The 11,711-nt window shown below is 36.1% G+C and overlaps 1 protein-coding gene across 1 annotated transcript in view; it reads right to left on the minus strand.

Moving 5' to 3' along the window:
* The window catches only part of DENND2B (DENN domain containing 2B), a 166,484-nt gene extending 155,136 nt beyond the window's left edge, over positions 1-11,348 (minus strand). The window contains exons 1-2 of the mRNA XM_036930968.2: positions 11,191-11,348; positions 9,147-9,356 (exon numbers count right to left, since the gene is read on the minus strand). The gene's annotated coding sequence lies outside the window, so the exon portion shown is untranslated. The remainder of the gene's footprint in view (positions 1-9,146; positions 9,357-11,190) is intronic.
* Positions 11,349-11,711: the final 363 nt, after the last annotated feature.

An 11,711-nucleotide genomic window follows, 5' to 3' on the forward strand; every position in this document is an offset into this window, starting at 1 on the left:
TGTTCTTAACAACCATTTGATCAATAAATATGAGAGATGCCCTTTCAAAAAAAAATGCATCTTCATTTCTCCCTATCTCTGCCCCAGGAGCGTGCCTATTCCTTTTGAAGAATAACCTCTACTGTATTAGAATAACAGCTAATAACCTCCTGCAGTTCATGTCTTCCTTTCTTTTTCTACCCCCTCATTTTTATGAGTACCTCCTTCAGTAGTTCTCTGTGAAAGCATGCATAGGAGGTGAATTTTTTTGGATACATTGCAAGGCTGAAAATTATTTCAGACTATTCTCCCACTGGATTGACAGTTTGGCTGGGTAAAGAATTCTGGGTAAAAAAGATCTTTGCATTTTATCAAGTATCTTTGATTCAGATTTTAGAAGGCATTGCTCTCATATACTTTATAATACAGCAGCTGAGGAATATAATGCGTTTTTTTTTTTTTATCTCTGGAAGCTTGTAGGATTTTTTCTACCTGAAATTTTATGATGATGTGCCCTGGTATGGAAACTTTCTCAAACACTGTTCAAAGGTACATGGTGAGCCCTTTTAATATCATGTCCTTTAGTTCCAATAGACATTTCAAAAAATATTAGTTTTTGATAAATTTCCTCCCCTGCACTTTCTCTAATTTCTTCTATAATTCCTGAATTTATATGTTGAACCTGCTACACTGATCTCCTAATTGTCCATCTTAATTTTTTCTGGTTTACTTCATAGGAAATTTGTAAGGTTTTCCTTCTAACTCTTCTATCAGTTTTTTTTTATTTCAGTGATATTTTTATTTTCCAAATGCTCTCTTGTTCTGATGGTTCCTTTTTCCTACATCTTGAGTTTCCTTCTTGACATTCTCTACCGCCCAGGCATTATCATCAACTCCTCCTCCTATTGCTATGATCACTCTTTTCCAGTATCTTTCACTACTGCTCTCCTTCTGCATACCCTTTAACCAAAAGATTTTCTTCTTGGCTCTTTTCTACATACAACCTCTTCCTATGCATCTTATCTGCCCACATGGTTTCAATGAAATATGCTGGTATTTCCAAACTGTTATCTCCAGCTCCAACCTCTTTTTCTTGAGTTCTAGACCTGAATTTCCAACTACCTGGTGACATTTGCACTTGGATATACCAAAGACACCCCAAACTTTATACTGTGCTGCTGGCTTCAGGTATTCTATGCTCCAGTCTTATGAATAACTTGTCATTCTGAGAAAATATTAAGGAAGTTAACACTTTTGATAAGCCCAGCTTAAACGTCACCTCTTCAGTAATGTCTTCTCTGACTTCTTCCTACCCCTAGGCAGAATGAATTATTCCCCCACTTTGCACCCAAGGCACAGTTCACAGCCCATTATACCTGTTCACAAGTATTGTTCACCATGACTCAGGCATGGACTCTGCTAGAATGTGTACCTCTTAAAGGTGTACCCATCTTCAACATCTACTAAACAGCAGTTATTCAATAAACAGCTGTTGAATCATAGCCATTTCAAATGAATATATAGTACAGCTATTTGACTGTGTAACCATTAATTAAGCAAAGAATGTGATCAGAAACCTAACCACTAGAAAAAAACTACGTAAGTTTAAAAATGCATCTGTAGATAGTTTTAATCTTAAAAGATTGTTATTTTTTATCCAAACATTCCCAGTCTTATCCAAAGGCACATTCTTCATAGTCACATGTGTGCAGATTCAGAATTTTAAGAGGTAATTCACTTTTAAATTATCTGCTCACCCAAGCAGGCACCTGAACAGTTTGCCTTAGCATAAATAACACATTTTTGTTGTTGTTTGAAATAACCAAAAATAAGACCAAAAAGGCAAAAAGAGATTTCTTTAGACTGTATCACCCATATAAAAATGTTAGCAACGGGTAGCCAACCCCCTGATAATATTTTCCAGAAATGTTAAGTGATTAAAGAGTAATGAAAAGAAAGATGCTCCTGAACCCTAACGAGAGCCCTGCTACTAAGGGCACTGGAGAATGTTCATTTGTATGCAGGGACTTAAGAGTTATAATGGACATTTTTGTTTACTTTAGTTTTTGGTTTGATTTTCTTCTTAAAACTGTGCCCTCATGCCAAATCTTTTGGGATTTTTTTTCTTTTTCCTGTTGAACTGATGTTATATTAAGATATAAACACAAACATCTCATAAGTGTTTTAAATCCATCCAATTGTTTGAGAAGGCATACGTGCTAGGCCAATGAAGCCAAAACATTAGAGCTAGGAATTTTGATGAAGATAATAATTGCTTACAGACCAGCTTGCTTTAACTTGCTGAACAAAGAACATAGTTTTATACCACATTTGCATCACAGGCTTTTTCTCTGCATAATCGGAACTCTAATGAGTGCTTTTAAAAGGGCGTTTATCTACAGGTTAAAGAAAAGGATGTCATCAATTAGATTCCATCATCTTTAACATTTCACTTACTCAAACTTTATATTAATACTTTTTTTTTTTTGCTGGCCTAAGCAGTGTTTTGAATTTTTACAAACCATTTGTTTAGTGAGCACAGAATAAATCTAGGAATGAAAATACTCAGTTAATTCCAGTGCTGTCTTGAACGGTTCTATAGCTTTGGACAGGTCAATTGTTTCTTTGTGGCCTAGTTTATTTCTAGGACATTCCTGTATAGCGATACAGATCTTTCTCATATCTGAAAGCTGCATTCAGGCTCTGTGCCTGTGTCAGGAGTTACTCCCTCACTCCTTCTCTTATTAAGTTATTTCCATCACTTGCAGACCCCATAATTCAATGGTCAAACAGTATTTGTTAAGGGCCTACATGACAGGCAACACAGTGAGGGTAGAGATGAGCTCAGTCCTTATGAGAACAGTAATATTAGTTTCCTGAATAACAGAAAGGACTGTCTCAATCATTCTGCTTCTTTCACCCTGACTCTGGATCTCCCATTCTTTACTCCCCCTGGATATAAAGCAGGAAGTCCTAAAAATTAAGGTGGTATAGATTCACAGGACTGGGTGAAGGCTGCCACATGGTGCTCTTACGGTTACAGGGCCAGGCAGTTGGGAGTCAACATGATTTTAAGACAGAGATAAGTCTTGAAAGAGACCAAAGTCACCAATTCACAAGACCAAGGCAACTCTTGGCTCATGGTACCAGTGGTGACCCTGGTTTGCTGAATCTTTTTGCCTTTACAACTCCAGCCTCTAAGGCAGAACTCTCTGGGCCTCAGCAAGCTCTGCTGATTTCTGGTTCCCTTAAGGGAGAGAGTCAATCATCTCAGCACATGTCTTCAGTATCAGTGTGTGAAAGCAGGGTCACATCTTACAACTAATTCTGAAACGTTGTCAATTATAGAGAGGAAGGGAGGGTAGGAAGTGAGAGACCTATGTCCAGAAGTATTAAGGGGCCAGATTCTAATAGGAGACCTTAAATTTGAGACTGCAAATCTAGACATGTGCTCATCATTCCCTATCTAACCATCCTGTTGGTGTTTGTATGCCAATCTCCCATACTCTTTCTGAAAAAGAGATGCCCCTTATCAATCTTGTAGGAAAGGAATATTCTAAGTATATTTTATTGGGTTAACTCACTTTAGGGCTTTGACTTTTCTACTAGCAAATTACTAAACAGATACATTTTTCTTTTAATTTAAAGACATAACATTTTTCATTGTACGAGTATAAAGAGTAAACTCTAAAGTGTTAGATAAAGTATGCTTCTAAAATTTAAAAGAGTTAACGATTCCTCAACTCAATTCCTAGGAGATGCTGTATCTGGAATGGGTAAACAGAAGCAAATAGTTTCCTGAAATTTATCCAAGGCTACATGTTAACTGCCTGGCAGGAAATGCTTTTGGAGGGCCTAGATAAACAGATGAGCATCTTTTTTCAGAAAAATCTTCTCCTTTGGTTCCTTACAAAGCAAATGTACTGAGTTTAACTAGCATCATAAACACAATAGGCAGAAAAGGGCACAGAGGATTTTTACATGATGGTACCTCTAGGATCTATGACAATTAAGTGATCTGCCCTTCACTTTTCACACATGAACCTCACTGCTCAATAATCATATACACTTAATACATATTGTTGAGATTTTGTGGTAAATTAAACCGCATCTTTCCATTAATTTTCATCATGATTTTGATGAAGCTTTTTATGAGAAATTTTTCATTTAGCACCAGCTTTTAATATTTCAGCATTATATAATATTTTCTTACATCTGTATAGCAATGAATTTTTCAAAATATTTTATCCCCATTATCTTAATTTTTGTTCTAATTTCTCATTATGTAAGTGCTACCCACTATTGATGCTCAGCTAGCACTTATGAAATGAGATGACAGTGCAAAATTAAGTCAAAGATTAAGTTAGTCAAGGGACCAGACCTAAAACCAATTAGTCTGAAACATTTTTGGTACATTTCCCTCTGTCCCCACTATGTGTCAGGTAATGGATCCCAAAATCCTACTACCATATTGACTAAAATAATCCTTCAACCTCACCTCACTTTTACCTTCTTAACTGCAAAAAGGATGATGAGGATCTAGATCATTGACAAATACCTACTATCAGCCAGAGAAATCTGCCTTACATAAAGTCTAGTCAGCCTTTCTACAGCTCCTCTCTCCACCAGCCTACCTGCTCTTTTTGGTTACCATCCCCATCACCCATCTTCTCTTACTCTTTTCCCACTCTGAAAGCCTCCTCTGCCCACTAACCTTCTGCCCAGTCCTGCCCAGTCCACATGGGGAGCAAAATTTCCAGGCCCAGGGAAAAGAGTAACACAAAAAAAACATGCCTCTCTACCTGCCATGCTTCATCCAATAGTTAAGGCAACTCAGATAACAATTTAAGCCACCAGTCTTTACTACCAATGTGTACCCATCAGCTCCCTGCATCCCAAACAGCACAGCTTTGCCTTAGTTACTACTGGACCTCACATGAGGAAAAAAAAGAAACTTTGTGTTAGATAATTTTATGTTCTTTCCACAAAATGGGAAGGGAATGGTGTGAGACTAGAAGAAAGAATTGCAAACTAAAGGCTACAAATATTTGAGTGTAAACAGTATATTTTAAATAATGTAATCACCATATTATTTCTTAAATTTAAATTTTTTCTATTATTTCTTAAAATGGGGTACACCCATAATTATAATTAGTTGAACTCAGTACAGACCAGAAGTTTGCTCTAAAAGGGTATAATCCTAACCCTGGAAATTTGGCTTCCTATTCTACTTGCAGAGCTTCTTGGAATGGAAATACATTCCAACATCAGTACACAACAGGGACTTAATGAATGGCCACTGAACAAATAAAGAAATATTGATGGAAAGAACAAATATAAATTTCATCCTAACATAATGTATAAAAGTAAACCCTAAGAGAGTCAACAGTTGTGTTTTAAAAGGTTAGGAGGGATATAAAATTGGAAGGAATAGGAAGTTCAATATATTAATTTTTTTTAATCTGCTTTATCTGCCAGAATATATTTGTGCCAGTATTTTAGGATAGTAAAACTCTACATAGGGGACACTTTCAGAGTGATAAGGTTGGCAAATCACTTATCCTAAAAAGCCACAAAACTATTCAAAATTGTCAAAACAATCATTTCAGATTATTTTGGGGGCGGGGGGGAAATTGACCAGAGGTACACAATTGAAAAGCATTTATTAAAACAAACAAACTAACTAAAAAGAACTGAACCTCTGTAAGAAAAGTGGGAATCTGGGGCCGCTGTGGCTGTTCCCATTCCCTACCTGCTATCCCCCAGCCTACAACCAATAGTTGGGAGGGGGAGCAGATCAGAATCTGGAGTTGCTATAAGTATTATCTAAAACAGAGGCTGCAAACTACATCCAATGGCCCAATTAGGGCCCATTGCCTGCTTTTTTTTTTTTTCATAAAGTTTTACTGGTAGAATCTATACTCATTAATTTACATGTTATCTATGCTGGCTTTCACACTATAACAGCAGAGTTAAGTAGTTACAACAGAGACTGCACAGCAAAGTTTAAAATGTTTACTATCTGGTCCTGTATAGAAAGTTTTTTGGCACCTGATCTACAATGTTCAGTTTTCAACAATGAATTATGAGATAGACAAATAAATAGGGAAGTGGGAGCTATACACAGAAAAAGGTGCAGTTAATAGAAACTAGGTCTGAGGGGACCCAAATGTTAGATTTAGCAAACAAAGACTTCAAGGCAGCTGTTATAAATATGTCCAAAGAAACAAACAAGTTTTTAAAACTATGACAATAACAACTCAATAGAGAATATCAATAAAAAGATTATAAAACAAAACAGAAATGCCAGAGTTGAAAAGTACAATAACTGAAATGAAAATTCACTAGAGGGGCTTGACAGCAAATTTGAAATTGCAGAAAAAAGAAGCAGTGATCTTGAAGACAGATCAATAGAGATTATCCAATTTAAAGTAAGGAACAAGAATGGAGAAAAATGAACATGCCTCAGAGACCTTGGGACACCACCAAGCAAACTAGTGTATGTGTAAGGGGAGTTCCAGTAGGGGAGGAGAGAAATGGGCAGAAAGAAATATTTAAAGAAAAAATGGCCAAAAGTTTTCCACATTTGAGGAAAAACAATCTTACACATACAAGAAGTGCAATGAATCAAGTACAATAAACACAAGAATACACAAAAAGCCTACTAGCACACGTAAATGAGTTCGCAAGGTCACAGGACATAATGTCAATATACAAAAATCAACTACATTTCCATATACTAGTACATAATGAAATTGAGAAAACAGTCCCACTCACAACAGCATAAGAAAACTAAGTACTTAATATGTGTGTTAAAAGAAGAGCAAGAGGTACAACAACTATACAACACTGCTGAGAGAAACTAAAGAAAACTGATATAGATACTGCATGTCCATGAATTAAAAAACCCAATGTTAAGATTACAATTCTCTCCAAACTGATCTGTAGATTCAGTGCAATCTCTATAAAAAGTCTTAATAATCATTATATATAAGTTGACAGGCTGAATTTAAATTTATGTAAATATAAATGACCTAGAATACAAAAAACACTTTTGAGAATTAAAAACATAGTTGGTGGACTTAAACTTCCCAATTTCCAAACTTATTGGGCAGATGTAATAATCATAATGTAGTATAAGCATAGGATGAATACATAGGTCAAAGAACAGAATTAGAAGTTCAAAAATTTTCCCTTATATTTATAGTCAATTGATTTTTAGCAAAAGTGTCAAGGTCATTTAATGGGAAAAGATGGTCTTTTTGACAAATGGTACTGAGATAATTGGACATCTGCATGTAAAGAGATGAATTAAGAACCTTAACTCATAACACACATACAAATGAATGCAAAATGGCATAAACCTAAATGTATAACCTAATACATAAAATTTTTAGAAGCAAGCGCAGGAAAAAATCTTCATGACCTTGGGTTAGGCAAAGATTCCCTAGATATGACACCAAAAGCACCATCCATTAAAAAAATTAATAAATGTCTATTTATCAAAATATAAGCTGTTTATGCTACAAAAGACACCATTAAGAAAATGAAAGACATGACACAGACTGAGAGAACATACTTACAGATCATATATCTGATAAAGAATTCTTGTTCAGAATAAGAACTCTCATAACTCAGTAATAAAAAAACCAAACAAACCAACTTAAAAATCAGCAAAAGATTTGAATAGACATTTCTTGAAATAAAAAAAAAAGGAATGGCTAATAACTACAAGAAAACATGCTCAACATAATTAGTCATTAAGGAAATGCAAATTAAATCACAGTGAAATACTACTTTACACCCCCTAGAATGACTGTAATCAAAAAGACAGTAACAAGCATTGCAAGGATGTGGAAAAAACTAGAACCTTCATTCACTGCTTGTGGAAATGCAAAATGGCACAGCCACTTTGGAGAACAGTTTGGCAGTTTAAAACGTTAAACATAAATTTACCATATCACCCAGCAATTCTGCTCCCAAGTATCTCCCCAAGAGAAATGGATACCTGTATCCATACAGTCTTGTATCCAATCTTTCACAGTGGCAGTATTCATAATAGCCTCAAAATGGAAACAATTAAAATAGCCATCAACTGGTGAATGGATAAACAAAATGTAGCATATCCATATAATAGCATATTAAAAAAGAATGAAGTACTGATACATGCTACAACACAAATGAGCCTCAAAAACACTATGCTAAGTGAAAGAAACCAGACAAAAATATCACATATTGTATGATTCACCTATATGCAGTGTCTATAAAAGGCAAATTTATAGAAACAGCAAGCAGAATAGTGGTTGCCTGGGTCTAGGGGTGGGAGCTGAGACTGACTGCATATGGGTGGGCACTAGAGGTCTTTTCCAAGTAATGAAAATTTCACCAAACTGGATTGTGATGATGTTTGCATAATTCCATAAATTTACTAAAAATTATGGAATTGTACACTTAAAATTGGTGAACTTTATGATAAGTAAATTATATATCAAAAAAGTAGTTTTTAAAAAAACTCTACATGGATTCCAACTACTTCTATCTTCCAAGATTACTATTCTTTTAGTCTCTAATAGTTTTTAAAATGACAAAACTTTTTCTTAATCATTTCTGTTCTGCAACCAATTTTTTAACTTGCAGTCAATTTTTAACAGGTGTGAAAGCTAATTCTCAGAGGTTTGATTCATTTTCTTTAATCTACATGATCAAGATGACAGTTTTGATAATTAGTTTCTTTCATTCCCCAAAAATGCATGAGTTTTGTAATGAGTTGATGTAATCAGGCAAAATGAATGATCTAATGACTCAGACCGTAATACTGCTTTACAAAGCTGTAATGATTGTAAAGCTCCCTAAGTCTGCCAAAGAAATAAAAATACCACCTGTCAAATAAAATGATTTATACATTCTCTGGTATGTACAGTATAAATCATTGTCTCTGGCATCATACCCACTTCTGCATCCTCAGTTTTTAACCCTTTTTTTGTCCCCTTCCCAAAGAGAAAATGAATTTACATTGCTCCTCACTAGACTTGTTTTTTTCTCTTCAAAAAGTCCCAAATGCAGCACCAATCTCTTTCCTTGGATCTCAGGAATAAGGAATTCCTCCAACTTATCTACTCCTCAAAACATAAACAAATAACTTTTTTTGTTCTCTGCAATGAATTTACCCTCGTGAAGACAGAAATCATGGAAGACTTAGACCAACAGCTTCTTTCTCCATCGATGAGCAGGTACATTCCTGACTATACGGCCTCCCTCCCTTTTGTTGCTCCATTTCCAAGTCTCACCGGCGGCTTTTGGAAGGACCTGGCACGGGCTGCGTTTGATCCATGAGGGCCCTGATGGTATGTCGTGTTTCATCATAATTCCCATTCGATCTTTAAAAAGAGAAACATGATTCTCTCAATCTTCGGTTTACAGCACAAACCTTTAAATTATTAAAAAATATATATGTATATATATTTATAAGAATAAAAATAAATGCAAAGATTTAACTTCATGTCAGTCATTAGGCCTCAGTTTCATTCCAAGCATCTTCCCCTTGTATTTCTAAATGTTAAATTCTGGGAAAACTAGTTACAACTGAATATTCATAGGTTCATTAAAATGTATATAGGAAGATTTTTTTTTTAAGAAGCCAATTCTTATCTGGCCTAATAGAGATCTATTTAAAAGTTAAATCAGTAAATTCAGTAAATGTCTATTGAGCATCTCATTTAACAGCCCTGGATATTTAAGGCAAATAAGGAATATTTTCCATCTTTAAGGAATTCATAAGCTGTTGGGAGAGAATGAACCATAACTATACATACTTTAAAACAGATTGGGATGTCTATCACAGTATTAAAAAAATAAATAAATCCATGGGAACAGGTCACACCTGAGAATAGTGGACAATTTCAAGGAGTTGACTTAATGAAAAGAAAGTAATGGCTTCAGGTGGAATGGAACTGGGGTTGGGGAATAGTAATAGAATCCTCGGGAGGAGAGCCAAGTGAAGTGAGGTGTGACTGTAGTATCAGGTGAGTGAGGATATATTGGGGAAAAAAGGGGAAGTCTGATTAAGATAATGACCAGCTGATGTTTATTGAGCATTTATTATGTGCCAAGTACTATTTAAAACATTTTACATATATTATTTGAACGACCCTCATAAAAACCCTATGAAGAATGTACTATTATTATTCCCATTTCATACATGACAAAACTGAGTTACAGAATGGTTAAGTGATCTGCTCATGGTTATACAGGCACACAGCTAAAAGTTATAGAGCCAGTATCTTGAAATTCATAAATAAAAGAACAATTTCTGTCTCACCCCCAACCACACTCATTATAAGAGCAGTTAACAGGTATTTTAACCACCCTATCTCATTAATTCCTAAGCCATCCTTCAAGGTTTAGCTCACATGCTTTCTTCTCTACAAAGCTTTTCTTGATCCCCACAACTGAACAGTATCTCTCCTCTAGGCTTCACAGGACTTTATCTGTATCAATCTTATGGCAAACAGCATATCAAAAAATTTAATATTTTGTTCCTAGCATCACAGATTTTTTAGATAACGTATTACAAATTTTATGTCTTTACCTAAAAAAAGATTCCCTCTATTTTATTCTCCTCTAGTCTGATACACTTTCTACTCTCCACAACTCCTAGGACAGTGCCTGGAACATCATAATGCTAGCTAAATCTATGGAGCACTTATTCTTTGCAAGGCATTGTGCTAAGCATTTTACAGCAATTTTCACAAAATTCTTATAGCAACTCAGTTCACACTCAAGGGCTATTTTTAGCCCCTTCTGTGACAGATAAAATACTAGATGCACCTTAAACACAGTAAGTAAAACATATGGTTCCTGCCCTCAAGAAGTTCAGTCTAGGGAGGTTGGTACTACTGGCATCCTTGAGTATAGAAGAGAGGGAAGGTGAGGCTCAATAAAGTTCAGTAATTTGTCCAGAATCACACAGCAAAAAAATGGCACAGCTTTAATTCAAACTCAGTTCTCCAGCTGGGTATTCGAGACCGTGTACCTGATCACTATATTACAAGGGAGACACCTGAAAAACACTTATTGAAGAAAACGTTTTAGATTCCTACAATGAAAAATGTCCCAAGGATAATGAAGACTCGCTCAATTTCTTTCTGTGAGAGGAACGCAGGAAATGAGCAAAAGTGCAGACGGAAGTTTCAGGAGTATGCTAATGAACACCTGGTAGCTCATAACTGCTCATCAAGCCATCGCTTTATGTCCCTTAAAGTGGTCCCACCTGAGCATCCATGCTTTGCTGCGCGCAGGGTGGTACAGTGGAGTCGAAGACTAGCAATGCGACCTTGGGCAAAACCTCCTGTCAAAGAAGCCAGTGGAGTGGCGTGGAAGATAATGATGCACAATTCCTGTTTTACACGTAGTCCAGCTGCTCTTGGAAGGTGGGTTCAACCCTCCCAGAAAAGAAGCCTCCAAAAATGTGTGAATCCCTACTACCCACTGGAAGCGTGAAGCAGCTGCCATGAGGGTATTACGAGACCCTACATATTAACTAAGGCGCTCTTCTGGCTCTGTGGCTTCTGGCTGAGGGCCACACGTCCCACTGACCAGTCTCTGGCCAAACTCCCTTCTCCAAACACCACCTTAGCAGCCGCACAGTTTGGCCTATCATCTCCACAAACAAAAGAGGTTTGAGTAGTAACAATACAAAATATAAGCCAGGCGTAAAGCGGCGACTGAACGCA

The sequence above is a fragment of the Manis pentadactyla genome, chromosome 9, assembly GCF_030020395.1.
Source record: "Manis pentadactyla isolate mManPen7 chromosome 9, mManPen7.hap1, whole genome shotgun sequence".
In the NCBI taxonomy this organism is placed as follows: domain Eukaryota; kingdom Metazoa; phylum Chordata; class Mammalia; order Pholidota; family Manidae; genus Manis; species Manis pentadactyla.